Below are 15,148 nucleotides of genomic sequence, written 5' to 3'. Positions count from 1 at the left end.
GCTGCAGTTGGTATTTTCTCATCTCCATTTCTGCAACCCTTTCTTTCCACTTATTTCTCTTACCTTCACCTGCCTAACCCTCACTGTCCTCTGAACCAATGCCCATTAACTACATTCTGGTGTCAGATGGTCAGGAGGTCATCATCCACATAGGACCTTCCAAAATTGTTCTTCCTCTAACCAAATAAAAATCTATTATCATTGCAGTATATTTTATTTTGGGAAGAAACCATTCTGATTTCTATTCATACCAAAGTTTAATCCCACTAGGGAACAGTTACATTTTAATTCATACGACTATGCAATTATTGCTATTAGGAGATGCTGTGATTAAACTGAAGGACATTCCATTTAAAGAGCACTTATGATACATCAGGCCCTATGCTAGGTGTTAAAGGTAAGTAAGACAGGCCCCCTTATCTGGACAACTTCACCTGCACCTCAGTACGATACAAAGACAATGCTGATCAAAGTATGAACTCTAAATCCACACTGCTCATGCCATTGTATTTTTCATCATTTCACAAAATTGGGGCTCAATGTTTTAACTAGGTATTTTCTAAAGTGACAAAGTCTGTTAAATCAGGCACTTCTGTGTATATGTATTATATTTGGGAAATACTGGGTTAGAAATGAAGTAACAGAACAACCCCAAATAAAGAGCAATCTAATGGACTTTACAGAGGTTACAATTGTATGTTCCTTGGCTAAAATATTCTGGAAAATCACTTTTCAAACACTTCTCATAAAACTTTTGACTTTTCATACTTTAACCGAGCAATCTTGTACCTGATTCCACTGTAAATGTTATGGATGTGTATCAGAAATTGATAATTTTTAGGATGAAAAGAATGTAGTTTTTTTTTTTTCCATCATTCTCTTCACAGTTCCTCCAAAATCTTCCCAGAATGTAGTTTTGATAGTCTTAAGAATGAGGGTTTGAAGAATGTTTTGTTAATTTGAACATCAAGGCCTTTAAAATGAGATATAAGTTATGATAAACACTAGAACAAACTGACAGGGTGAAAATCATAAAATGATGTTCCTTAACATTGTTTAATTTTTAATTAATTGAATTCCTCATGATAGTTAACTTCCTTAATTACTTACTTTCCAAAAGGATTTAAATGTTATGTTCCCTGATATCATTTCTAAATTTATCAGAAGAAATTTACTAAGGTTTTTAAATTCATAAAATTAATATATGTTCATATATAATGAACAAGATTCCAGCCAAGTTTCTTCAAAATAAATTTACATAAATTAACAGTTTACCTCTGAGTGTTGGTATAACTCAAATATCCCTAGAAAAATTCACATATAGTATTATCATAATGTGGTAATTTTTCAGATTAGCCCTACAAGTTGAATTTGTTCACAGAGTCAGATGTTACAAGATCTCAATTATCTCAACATAAAAGACAACATGTTCAAAACCTTTAATATTACATGCAGTTTCCCAAGCTAGAGCCCTGAATAAGTTAAATAAATCTAGCTAATGGATTACTACTTTAGAATTAGGGGACTGCAGTTCATGTACCTTCAGAAGGTTTCATTATATCTTACTATGGCATAGGTCTTGAAATGGCATGTGGTTAAAAAAAAAAAAAGATTTTTGCACTTAGGCAACACTTGCTCCTGAATGCTAAAAACAGTTTAGATCTCAAGGATGGTCTACCTTTTCTTTCCAGAGATAGTTATACAATGTTATGCAATACTTGAGCTTTTATGTCTGGAGCTTTATCATAGTATATCATAGTATACCACTTCCAATTTGAAAAACTACTTGGAATAAAACTAACCTTATTATAGGCAATAAAGAACTAAAATTATGCATTATTTTGCTTTATTGGTAGGAGATTATATTACTCTATTGGTAGATTATAATAAAAACCAATGAGGAAGGACTTATTTGAATGAATTAACTGAGAAAATTTCTAAGTTTATCATGTCTTCTCTCTGTTGTTCATCACATATGCATCACTATACAGAATCTGAATATGAAAAAAGTGCTCATCTGTTTTATATTGGGAACTGTACTTCCTAAATTCCAGATTTTAGTATTGCTTCTTCTTTTTGTTGAGTCCTTCACATCAGGCAAGTTTACTTTTTGCTAGAACTTCTGACATCAACTGGCAACAAATTTAAGGAGATGAAATTTTAAAACTTACTTGTTCTGCATTTCCCCAATTACTGAGACCCTGATCCAGAACAATCCAGATGTTTAGTTCACTGTGGCTCTTCGCAACACTGAGTGTTAGGTTTTCATCATTAGTGACCCTTTTAGTTCCCTGGCTGCCAAAGCAAATACCATGCAATGGGTTGGTTTAAACAACAGGGATGTATTGGTTCATAGTTCTGAGATAAGGAGAAGTTCAAAATCAAGGTATCATCATGGTGATGCTTTCTCCCAGAAGACTATAGTTTTCTGGGGCGAGCTGCCAGTGATCCTTGCTCCTTGATTTTTCTCTAACATGTTAATGCATATGGTAGCCTCTTTTGGCTTCTTGGTTCCATTGATTTCCAGCTGCTGGCTGCTCCCTGTGGTTTTTATCTTCACTGTGCCTTCCCCATATGGCTTTCTGTAATAGGATTAAGGCCCACCCTGAGTTAGCTGGGTTACTTCACCAAGTAACCTCATCAAAAGGAAGGTCCTATGGTCCTATGTATAAGAGTTCATACTCACAGGAATGGGCTTTTTTAGAAGATGTTATTCAGAATTGCACAGTTCCAAATCATGATGATGGTTTATTTTTTTTGCTAAAATCAAATGTCCAGTATTAATTCTCTATTAAGCTGACTTATGACCAATCCATTTATGGCTCAAGAAAATACTTTTGGAGACAAATAAGGTATAAGTATTATCTAAATGAAGATTAAAAATTATTTGTAGGTTTTTTTAATGATCATGCAAAACTCTTCTCTCAAATATTCATTATCCTAACTCTCTTACCCATCCTGTCTTTGTTCAAATGCCAACATTTTTGGGGCCTACTTGGCCACTATTTAAAATCACAACATATACTTGCACAACCTGAACCTTCTTACCCATCTTCATCTTTTGTAGCCTGTTTTAAGTTTTTTCCATAACAATAGTCACCTAAATAAAGGATCTACCATAATTTATATATTGCCATATTATTGTTGATTTTCTGTCCCAATAACATATGCAAGGATTTCTGTTGTTGTTTTTCACTATTATATCCTTAGCCCTTAGGTAAGTGCCTGGCATATACTAGGTTCTTAAAAATTGATGAAAAAAATGATTAAATAAATGAATTAATTTTCCTTTAAAACAATTTCCGGTTCACAGATAACTGTATATTGATTTTATGTGATTTTGTACGCAGTATACAATAGATGCCAGAGCTGAAACTGTAAAGGTATTAGAAATAGAGCACATTGCCAAAGAGAAAATGTTCAGAAACTAATTACCATTTTATTATTCTTAGGTCAACCTAATATTTATCCCTTCACTGTTTTTGTAAAGGAAAATAAATTAAGATGCTTTCAGCATGTTCTTAGCATTCAGGTTTCACTCAACTCCAAGGAGTAACCTATCAAACTAGGGGAAATGTGAAGACTGCCCAGTATTTTTACACAAAACGTTAAAGCACTTTCCCAAATGGCAAAACAAAGGCTGAAATTGGCAGAAATTTCTTGTTGAAACTGGCAAATGTGCCAAGTGTTGCCTCCCAACAAAAGCTTAATCCAGTACTTAGTGCCTTTCTGGAGAAAAGCACTAAAGGTTCGGTAAGAGTTAAAGCAAAAACAAAACAATGAGATTGAATTCAATCACTTATAAAAAAGCATGTCTGGTAAAATACAAATTCTGTTTATTTGCTGAAAAATTTATACCTCTGTTGTATAAGTGATGAGTTACACATTTGTTCATCTATAATTTATCAGACTTTTGTGTTGTTTTATAAATATTTAAAGAAAAATTTAAAAAGAATGTAAACTGTCAATAGTCTTTCATCATTGCATAGCTCTGGTAGTTTTCTAATCAGAGAGCCAAAAAACTATTTTACACACACATACACATATATAATTATATATAATATATATTTATATAATATAAACTATATATCAATTGAAATGTATGTATATATATAAATGCATTTGTGATTAAATCATGATTTGAGAGCTGCATGATGGATCTTTACAAAATATATCTTTTGAACTGATACAGCACACAAGTTATAACAATGCAACTTTTTTTTCTAACTTAAATTCCCAATGTGTTTGGGACTCATATAGCTGACTTTTTTTTTTTTAAAGCAACATTGTCACTAATTCTACCTAATGATATCACAATTGAGTTTTTATTTTCTTCTGAGCCCAAAAGAAAATTTAGGAAATTTAGAAAAACAAAAATAATTTTTATTGAGAAAAATAACCTGATTCCTCAAAGATGTTATAGTTTTCAGAGAAAATACATGTATAAAATCTGTCAGTTGTAATTTTACTGCTACCTCAACATATTTTTTAATGACACAATTGACTGGATTTTAAACTATAAGCAACAAACTTGTTTGGATTAAACAACTCCCTGTCCTAAATGAAGTATTGCTCAAAACATAATAAAATTGTCAAATGGTTTCCTTTTTTTTTCCAAATATAATTTTATTGAGATATATTCACAGACCATACAATCCATCCAAAGTATACAATCAGTGGTTCACAGTATCATCACATGATTGTGCATTCATCACCATGGTCAATCTAAGAACAGTTGTATTTATCCAGAAAAATAAAAAGAAAACCAAACATCCCATACTCCTTATCCCCTCCCCCTTATTGACTCCTACAGTATTGCATTCTAAAATGGTTTCTTCTTACTGACATCCTTTCCTGTTCTTTTATTCTACTTCTCAAGCTTTCTGAATTTATTGTTGTGGTCCTTATTGAATAGTGTAACGCAATATAAATCCTAAGCAAAGTCCTAAACATAAACAATAATAAAATCCTAAGAAAAGCTATATATTATTTTAGGGGTTGTCTACATTCAGATTATTTCTAGTATATTTATATATAGCAAAATAACCCTAGATTCAACAAAACATTTTCTTTGTACCATGTACCTTAAAATATTTTTAAAAATTATAAAATAGACTTGGGACAAACATTAATTTTAGAAAGATGGTTTTTCTAATCTTGATGAACTTGATGAAATACTGAAAAAGTTATTTAAAGATAGACTCCATAAATAAAGGCCACAATAGAAGGTGTGAGAGAATTTTCATTTCAAGTATTTTGTACTTAAGTGACATGACTAATTTTTCACTGTGAGTAGAGACCCTTCACTCTTTCTCAGGCTGGTTTTACTTACTTGGGTCCCAACAAAGATAAATGGATATTTTCTGTACTCCTGTTAAAAAAAAAGAGGCAGTGCCAAAATATTTGTTCACTCTCATCTAGATTCAGCAGAAGCATCAGATATTCCTGAGTACATTTCACAATTGAATGCTACTTGTAGGGTGAGGAAAGACAGTTTTGAAATCTGAATAATTGATATTGAATCATGTGTAAAAAATGCTATAAATTTTAAATAGTTTTGCTAATTATTATAATTTGTTCTCCATTGCATATTGGATTTTAGACTATAGCATTAGACTCGTAACTGTTTTAGTAGGACTATTTATATTTTTATATTTGTTGGATATATACAGCTTTTATATTTGTTGGATCACCTTGAGTGTTATATATCTTTATGCCAAGACATTGATGGTGACACCAGAGATGTAACTAGCCCACAGCATGATATATGACCTTAAATTTTGCAATCCATGACCTGGACCAAAGACAAAGATTACTAACCATTCTCTGATAAGTCCTATTTTAAATAATTCCTACTGCTCACTAGATCCTCACCTCAGATGTATTTAAAGGACTGCATGTGCTTTCAAGCTCTCCATGTATCACGTGTTTAAAACATTTTATTTAAAAATTTTACACACTCAAAACTTTGCTTCTATGGAGTAAATCCAGATCACCACATTTTGTTACAGGTCTCATTACCATCCTTTCGGCAGATGGCAATATGAAGGGTTTGGCAATTTACCCAACAGTTCATGAAAGTAGAAATGAAATGAACAAGATTAGTGAATGAAAGGCTAACCAGGAGAACAGACAAGGTTGAGACACCACCCCCCCAACCCCATCGACACACACACACACACACACACACACAAAACAATAGGCATATATGACAGTAAAAGTGTACTTAGTAACTATAGTTTATTGAATGAACAGACTGATATAAAACTAGCGTGAGTGATGAAATTGGGAAACAAAAGAAACCAGAAAATGAAAAGGGAAGTGAACAGAATAAAGAGAGGAAAAGAGAGAGGCTATGAAAGGAAATAAAATGGCTCAATAAGACATTTCATTTGCAGAGAAGTTTAGGAAATAAAATGTCAGCACTGAATCCCATCAGTTAAAATGCAGAGCTGCTTTGGTTTTAAGGCCAATGGACAAAAACCTGGTGCACAAATGTTTTCCAGCTGCTTTGTTTAAAATTTAGGGTGGGAAAAATTTATCAGATCTTTTGTTTGGGGAATAGGGTTGAGTGTTAAATATGGGGTATTCCTTCTGCTAGGAGTTCAGGATTGCTTATGAAGAAGTTGTGAAAAGCAAACACCACCTCCTGGGTAGAAATCTCTGTCTCAGGCTCTAAGGCTTGGACCCAAATGGTCAGTACAAAAAGTCTACTTTTAAGTGGAGGGTTCACTGAGTCTGACCTGCTGGTAAATCTCAGTCTCCTTTGGGCATTTTTGTATATTTTGATCCCTAGGTCCACAACAAATACATGATTCCATAATTGGCATACGATTCTACAAAAACATTTTCTAATTTTTAATATCTCATACACTTAGAAGATTATATATAGTGTAAATGTGCTCTTTAAATATTCATAATGAAATAAAAATCCATCTGTTTAGAATCCAGCTTTGAAGACTAACATGTGCTCCTCCCTGTTTGAGTCATACATACATTCCCAGAAGTAAACTATTATGCTAAATTTGTAATAATCATTCCCTTCTCTTTATGGCTTTACCACATATGTATGTGTTTATTGGAAATATATCATTTAGTTTAACTCTTTATATTTTTGCTTTTTTGAAAGCAGAAATGTTCTGAATACATTCTTTGGTGACTTACTGCTTTCATACAGCATTATATGTCTGAGAGCCATCATTGTCTGTGTCTATAGCTGTGCTTCCTTTCACTGTTGCAGTTTCCCTTGTATGGCTGTATCACAATGTATTTATCCATTGTACTGTTGGGAGAGATTTGTATTGCTTCCAGGTTTTGGCTTTAACTAACAATGAAGCCATGAACATTTTTTACAACATATCTCCTGATATATATGTTTCTGAGTTTCTTTACAGAATGTATTAAGGAGCAGGATTATAGAGTCCTCACAATTCAAAGTGTTTGCACAAATTTATACTCCCACCAACAATGCATGAGTATTTCCATTGCACCACATCCTTTCCAAACTTTGTATTACTGTCAGACTTCTTAAATTTTCGTCAGTCTGGTGGGTGTAACATAGTATCTCATTGTGGTTTTAATTTGTATTTCCATCATTGTGAATCACAGCAAATTTTGTATGTTAAATGAATTTTTTTCTCTGAAACATTTGTTTCTAATTGGATGGCAGTGACTTAATATAGTAAAATTACAGTCAAGCCAATATGTGCTTATAATTATTTGAGAAAAGGACTAACTATCTCTTTTTGGTAAGGTGACTTAGGGAAAAGAAGGAATATGGTTTATTGCTTTTTTTTGCATGGGCCGGCTCCAGGAATCATGGGTCTCCAGCATAGCAGGCAAGAATTCTGCCACTAAGCCACTATTGCACCTCCCTGTTTATTGCTTTTAAAACTGGTAATTTATGAATAGTATTTATCATGAACAAGAACATACATTGACAGAACCTGGAATCATAACCTATTAATCTCTTGTGAAAATAAAGGGGGAGGGAAAAATCCACTCAGATTTGTGTGTGTGCTTTTTCATTTTTCATCTGCTCAGCATAGAATATAATTGATAGAACCCACAAATCTCCTGAAAGTGATAGTGTCTTTCTTGCTACTGTTGTAAAAATTATTCCTTACATGGAAAAACATCATAGAAGACATTGGGATTAGTGTCTTATACATTCATTTTGGAAGCCACTTCATTGTCTTTATAGCCATTAGCTGAATTTAGCCTACATATTTTTTTCAGGGTTCTGACTTCCTCATTATAAATACACTTAAGTTTGCCTTTATTCCTTTCATTTTGTTGTATACCACCATGGCAACTTTACATCAAGAGAATTTTCATATTATTATTATTTGCTTTATTTCTTTTCTAGGTTATCAGGATTTTTATTTTACTTTCCAGGTCCTTCAACCAATCATGCTGCTTGACCAAAATTAGCGCTCTTTTTTTGTTGCTTTATTTAGGTGTTATCTTTTTCATTAGGGCATCAAATTATTTTCTTTGTACCCTCTCTTCTTAGGCATTAATCTGTTTTTAGTACACAGTTTTGTCTTGCAGATATTGATATTCTTTTGAAGGAAAGTGGTAGCATTACATGCAAGTGCATACACTGTGCTATTTTATTATTATTTGCAACACATTGACTAACCAAGATTTAAAGAATGTTCTGATAGTCAGAAGTAACCATTTATATTTGTGTAGTCTACTTGTTCCAAATCATCAAAAGGGTGGAAATATTGTCTCATAGCATTTTAATCTGTGATGAAAAATGAAATTTCTAGACCCAGGCAGAAAAAACAAAAAAACACTTTATGGTCATTTATAATTTGAGTGGCATTTTCTAGAGAGTTTGGAAAGTGCTCCAAATAAACTTAAGCTTTAAACCTTCTGAATTCCATATACATGCTAATAAAGACTGAGACTGAAAATAATTTACTTTTCTCCAAAATAGAATGCAGAAAATCCAGGTTCTAAATATATAGAGTTTCAGTTAATGTACAAATATACATCTCTTTAGAATGCCAAGATCATGATCCTAATTATAAAATATATTAGACAATTTTTACTGATACATAATAAGTTAGAAAAATATGAAGGTATACAAATACTCAAAACCATTTTTGGTTAACAAAAATTTGTTTGCAGATATCACTTTTAATAATAAGCTTTCTTAATACTTTTGAGTTTTTACATAGAGATCCCAACTGATTTCATAAAAATGCTTGGCAATAAACTCAGAGATTATTTGCAGTAGCACCAAATCCATGATCCATAAGGGTTAGCAGTTTTTGAACATAAACGCTCAGTAACTTCCTATATTTTAAATAAAGTTAAATCTTACTAGAAAAATCTAGCTTCTGACTCTCTCTTTGACCAGGTCCCTGACCACTCTTGCCTCCTCATTCATTCTGCTTTCATTACATTGACCCTCTTTCTGTTCATTGAAACAGCCAAGATGTTCCCAACTTATAACCACTGACCATCTCATCCGATCTGGGAACACCCATCTCCTGAACATTTTAGGACTTGCTCCTTTACTACAGGTTACTACTTAAATGCCACCACCTGGTAGAGGTGTTCTCTGACTATTCTGTGTAGGATACATCATCTACTCCCTTAGCTGGCTTTATTTTTCTTCATAGCATTCATTACCTCCTAATTTTATATAAGATTTATTTGCTTATTGTTTATTTTCTCCACTACAATATAAGCTACATGAGGGGATGGACTGTCTTATCCTACAGCCTGGCATACCTAGATTTCACCTCTTTCCAGTGCTAAGCTCTTGAACAAGAAGGATCATCTGCCTCCACCATGTGCCCCTTGTATCCTCTATTATTAAGATAGAACCAAGTTTTTGATTATTTTCAAGTTAGCATGGTGACAACCTGAATTAAATGTGCCTGCTCTCAACTACCCACTATTATGCAACATTTAATCATATACATTAATAATTTTAGCAAAGAAACACACTGGTATATAAATTTAAATTATTAAGTTCTGTAAAATCCCACCATCCACTAATAATATTAAATTCACAGGAATGTTCTCTTGTCATCCAGGGTCCTACGATGACATACCAACTTCTTGTGCTGCCACCTGTTAAAACTTTGGATGTCCCTACTTTCAGGTATTGCATACATTACAAAAGAACATTCTTGACATAATGAAATAATAAGTTGTATTACTAACAAAACCAAAGACAATATGCATTGGTTAATAAAAGAAAGAGATTTTATAGAATATTTAACTTCTATATAAAAGAAATCCTTGGAGAAAGGCATTACAACAAAACACTGATAAAGATGGAAATTATAATTATCTGTCAAATTTCTGAAATAATTTCCTTGGGACCTTGGCATGTGGATTTAGCTCCAATATTCTTGTTCCCTTGAGTAGATGGAACCTTAAATTAATTTGAATGTCTTATAGATTTAGTGAGATGAGTCATGGATATCACATATAATCATATAATAACGTTTGTGGCAAAACATATATGTGTATAGGTATATATATATGATGAGGAATTATTTTAATGTTATAAAATAACAGGCCTAGGCTGGTTGTTTAAAATTCCTTTATCCTACAGAGGAATGTAGAACTCTGTATGGTTCTTTGTTTACTGATTCACATAGTCACTCTCATTTGCTTATAAAGAGATTTAAAACTTTCCCATTATTGGAACATAAGAGAACACATGATTAATAAATAAGAGAACAGGAAAATGAGGGAGGACAATTTAAAAAATTTTATCAGCTCCTGCTGTTATTTTTAGAACTCCCTGGCAAAGCAGTTTCAATTTCAATCCTGGGCATTAACTGGAAACTTAAGGAACGTTAGTATATAAAGGATAACCAATGTTCAAATAAATTGTCAGACCTTTCTTTTGTATCTAAGAAGTAATCACCTATATTCTTTGGAGTCATTTGCACATGATGGAAAAACATGGTTTGAGAGTGCTAATGGAAGAGAGTAGAAAGGTCAGTTCATCACAATTGAGATAAGCGGTCAAAGATTGTTTTGAGCTCTGGAAAAGCCATATAGCTTATTCACTTGAATCCAGAAGAGCATGAATTTCTGAAGAAAAATCATGAAGAATGTGGTATATGGAAACATGTAGTACAAAAAGATGACACTTGGGAACTTAAGAGATTTTGGAACTTTGCAAAATCCTGCCCTTCTTTCTTTGTCCCTAATGGGCTCAAAGGAGCCAATGTTTCCTAAATCTCATGATTCGTGAGTTGTGATATTCACATGACATGGCCGTGCTACTAGAAAGTAATGTTGGAAGATTTGTGAAAGAAATGAGAAACATGTTGTCTGTGAAAAAAGAAATGGTTCAATGTGATCACGAGACCTAATGTTTAATATTCTGTGCTGAAATTGAAGGCATATATTAATACCCTTGCCTTCTTAATTATGAAATTACCTCCTAGGAAGATTTTCACATCTAAACACACATATACACAGACATTACTTTGCAAATGGATGCGTCTTCTTATTTACATTTAGCATACAGTACTAGGTCAAATAACATGTGAACTGTACAATTACATCTCACCGTACTTTTCCCTAGAAAATTAAGATACTTTTACATTGAAAAGTATTTAAAAATTAAATTATGTGTCATCCTAATAAACTATAACAGCATAATATGATCATTCAGATAAATTATTTTATCTTAAATTCAAAACTTATTTTATCTTAACTTCAAAACTGGGTGACATAATTTCTTCGTCTGTACCTAAGCAGTGATTTTTAAATTCCCAAAAATACTGCTTGACCCAAAAATAGACCCTCTATAATTGTTCTTGGTCCCACAACATGCCTTTGGAAACTCATCATTGTTCTTCAATCCTTTTATGTGTCAGTTTCCTTTGTACAATACATTTCATATGAGTCACTATTCATTAGAGCAAGGTTTGCAAACTCAGAATGCCTTCTATCTGACAGCTGGATTTTTCTTCCTGAACATTCTTATGTGGACTGGATTTTGCTTAGTGAGATAAGAGAATAACATGAAAGAATATTCACTCACTAGAAAGAACTGGTTTCTGTTATCCACTATCTGTGTGCATTGGTCATGTTTTTAGGTGGAAATTAAGATGATTTGACAAGATTCTTTCTAAAAGTCTTTCCAACTTACTAAATATATATTTGAGAGTTTGAAGAAGATAAGTTGCAAGTGAGGTGAAAATGAAAGGTCCAAACTTAAAGTGGTTTTGCTTCATTTACTTGAGCTCATAGTACCTGTAAGATTGTTTGTGAGAAGCTAATTATTTTTATTTCATTTTTAATAGTGACAGTTTAAAGGGAAATGAACTTAAATTCCAGTAAGAATGAGGTTGAAAACTCATTTCTGGGGAGATTAAAAATCTGAGAACCAGATTGCAATTTGCTGTCATATTAGTTTGAATCATATATGGTTTGGTTTTAACCTATTAAATCGAGCATGGAACTAAGATATAGGAGAGAAAATTCCTAGTCCTAGTTTATCCACCTCTACTCAGAAATATAAAGCAAATCAATAAATCCTCCTGAACTCCTACCCTACATATCTGTTAAAGAAGAAGGTTAAACTATGACTTCTCAGACCCTTTCCAATGCTGGGATCCTGGAATCTGACTGTAACTACCCCGAACTAGAGATAAGAGGCAGAAATCAAATATCATCTGGTGTTCTTTGTAACAGGTTATATGATTTGTAATTGTTCATTTCCTCTGACATTGAATTTTTTGCATTGTTTTATGGAATATATTCAGCAGACTCTGGAACTTGACCGATGTGTAACAGGTGGGAAAGAGAAAAAAATAAGAGCAATGCCTCTAGCTTGACAATTTTGGCAATGGAGGGATATGCTTCTAGTTATCACTAAAGTTTAATAATCTTGTGGAAAGGTCTGACTCCACGATAGTAAAAATATTCACTCAAACATTTCTAATAATTTAGTAGGTTCATTTTCACATTTGAACCTTAACTGAAGTTGAATTTTGGATATAAAAATTTCCCACACAATGAATGGAGAGTTATATCAGCAGTTTTCATTATAAAGTCCATCCTTTCTACTATTTACTTGAAATTCAAAATTTACTATTAACTGAATTGTTTTGTATTCTAGGATCCATTTTTGTGTTGCTGTTGTTGCTTGTTTGTTCAAATGAACTTTAGAATTGCTTGGCTATTACCTTGATTGCATTAAATTTATAGATTATTTTAGGGACAATGAAGCATCTTCATAATTTTAAGTTTCCCATCTAAAAATAAAAAACATCTCTTTATTAAAAATTTACTTTAGATCTGTCAAAAGAATTGTACATTTTTCCTCAAAAAAGGCTTTAGACAGGCAGGGGAGGGGACCCCTTTCTTGAAAGTTGGATAAGACTTTCACAGTGGTGCAGGAGGAAAGTTTTCCCAGCAAACAATATCATTTGTTCAGAGAATCAGGAGCAAATCAATTGCTTTAGAACAGTGGAAAGTAAATTAAGGTAAACCTGAAGAAAAAGGTAGATTTTCTCTTAAGCTAATGAAACTTAGGCTTCAGGGATTCTTACTTGCAAAGGGCCTTTCCACGGTCCTGTACTTAATTTTTATTTGTGATTTTGTGCGCGAGCTTGTGTGTGTCTGTATGTGTGTGTGTTTAAAAGAACTCCCAAGAGTGTGTTGATTTACTCCGAGATCACATGTAATTCTCCAAATCGTAGGTGACTTGGTAAACCTATCTCATTGGCTACAAAGGTCAGAGAAAACAAGGAACAAGGAGGGTGTTGGTATGTAATTGAGAAGATTTGGCCTCTGGGGACCAGCCTAGTTTGTCATCACATCCCTCCTTGCTAAGCTTTTGATGCAGGCAAGCACCATAAATAGATCAGAGTTTGGTTGCCACATCTGTATAATTGGAGATTAAACTGAATCTGAAAAATGTAATTGAAGGTTGCCTGAAATTAACTTTAAATTCCTTCTTAATTCTACCTCTTCCTCCTCTTCCTGGTCACTTTGGCTCATCACTTAACAGTATCTGTCTCACTTTGCAGTACATTTCACATCCTGTCTTCTGTTCTTTAATTTTTCATGTGCATGTTTCCTATCCCCCAGCTACAGTAAAGAAGTATCTGTAAACAAGAACTACTTTAAATCTCTTGTACTACTCCTCATACCTCCCACTATGTTATAGAAATTCACTGGTATTAATTCACTCCAGAAAAATTCTGCCATTAGTGTTTTGAAATGTGCTTAATGTATCAAATTCATGAACAGTTTTCTTACCATCCTTTGAAAATTTTAGCACAGTGTTTTACTGTTTGCAGTTTAAAACAGGTATACTATTATCTGAATAGAAAATATAATTAATGACCTAGAAACTATAGTTTTTAAAGAATCAAATGATGTACTTTCCAAAAAAAGTATCTGGAAATAACTTTTCTGTGTTGCTGTGTAATGAGCAGTGTTTCCAATAAATATAACTCAAATAGACATTATGGATTCTACAAAATGAGTTCAGCATAACAGGAGAGGAACTTTTCTTTGTACATTTGTCATTTACGTTGGCATTGCAATAGTTAACATCACTGTGACTCCAGTCACCATAACTATATGAAGGGAAGTTAACATCCTCTTAATGCTATGGCTTAATCTTTGCCCTCAAATTAACAAATCATCAATCTATCATTGTCTTCTGAGAAGGTCTCCAAAGCAGATGGTCCATAAATGTAACATATTTTAAATAAACATACAGGTTCTAAAAAGTACTTTGAAAACGAATAGCATTTTAGCTTACATCGCTATTGATAGATTTAACGAGTATATAAAGGTGATTTCAAAGTTTACAGTATTTGAAATTCATATAATTTTTATTGCTTTATAATCACCCATGGCAAGAAGTTAATTGGCAATAAAATGTTTTACAATTTCTTTTTCCTTTCATAATTGGAGATAGTATTAATTTCTATTAATTAATATATTTTTAATTTTTCTTATAGCAATAGTAAATACTTATTTTCATAACAAATCATTTGTAAGTAACTGGCAGTGGCAAGGACTATGCTGGGTGCAGGTAAGGCACTTTAATATCTTACTGGGATGACAGAAAAGTACACACACATTTTTAATAAGGATGTTTGTTTGGTGGGTGCTATGGAAAACATAGAAAGGTTCC

The 15,148-nt window shown here is 32.8% G+C and overlaps 1 protein-coding gene across 2 annotated transcripts in view; it reads left to right on the top strand.

The window, feature by feature from the left end:
- CALCRL (calcitonin receptor like receptor) overlaps positions 1-15,148 on the top strand; it is a 103,858-nt gene that overhangs the window by 7,058 nt on the left and 81,652 nt on the right. The window contains exon 2 of one of the 2 annotated variants that reach the window (XM_077154388.1): positions 10,059-10,126. The exons of the other annotated variant lie outside the window; for it this stretch is intronic. The gene's annotated coding sequence lies outside the window, so the exon portion shown is untranslated. The remainder of the gene's footprint in view (positions 1-10,058; positions 10,127-15,148) is intronic. 2 annotated transcript variants of the gene reach the window in all.

This window comes from Tamandua tetradactyla, chromosome 3, assembly GCF_023851605.1.
Source record: "Tamandua tetradactyla isolate mTamTet1 chromosome 3, mTamTet1.pri, whole genome shotgun sequence".
Lineage (NCBI taxonomy): Eukaryota > Metazoa > Chordata > Mammalia > Pilosa > Myrmecophagidae > Tamandua > Tamandua tetradactyla.
The sequence above is the reverse complement of the archived record's forward strand: the minus strand, read 5'-3'. Positions and strand labels throughout refer to the sequence as shown.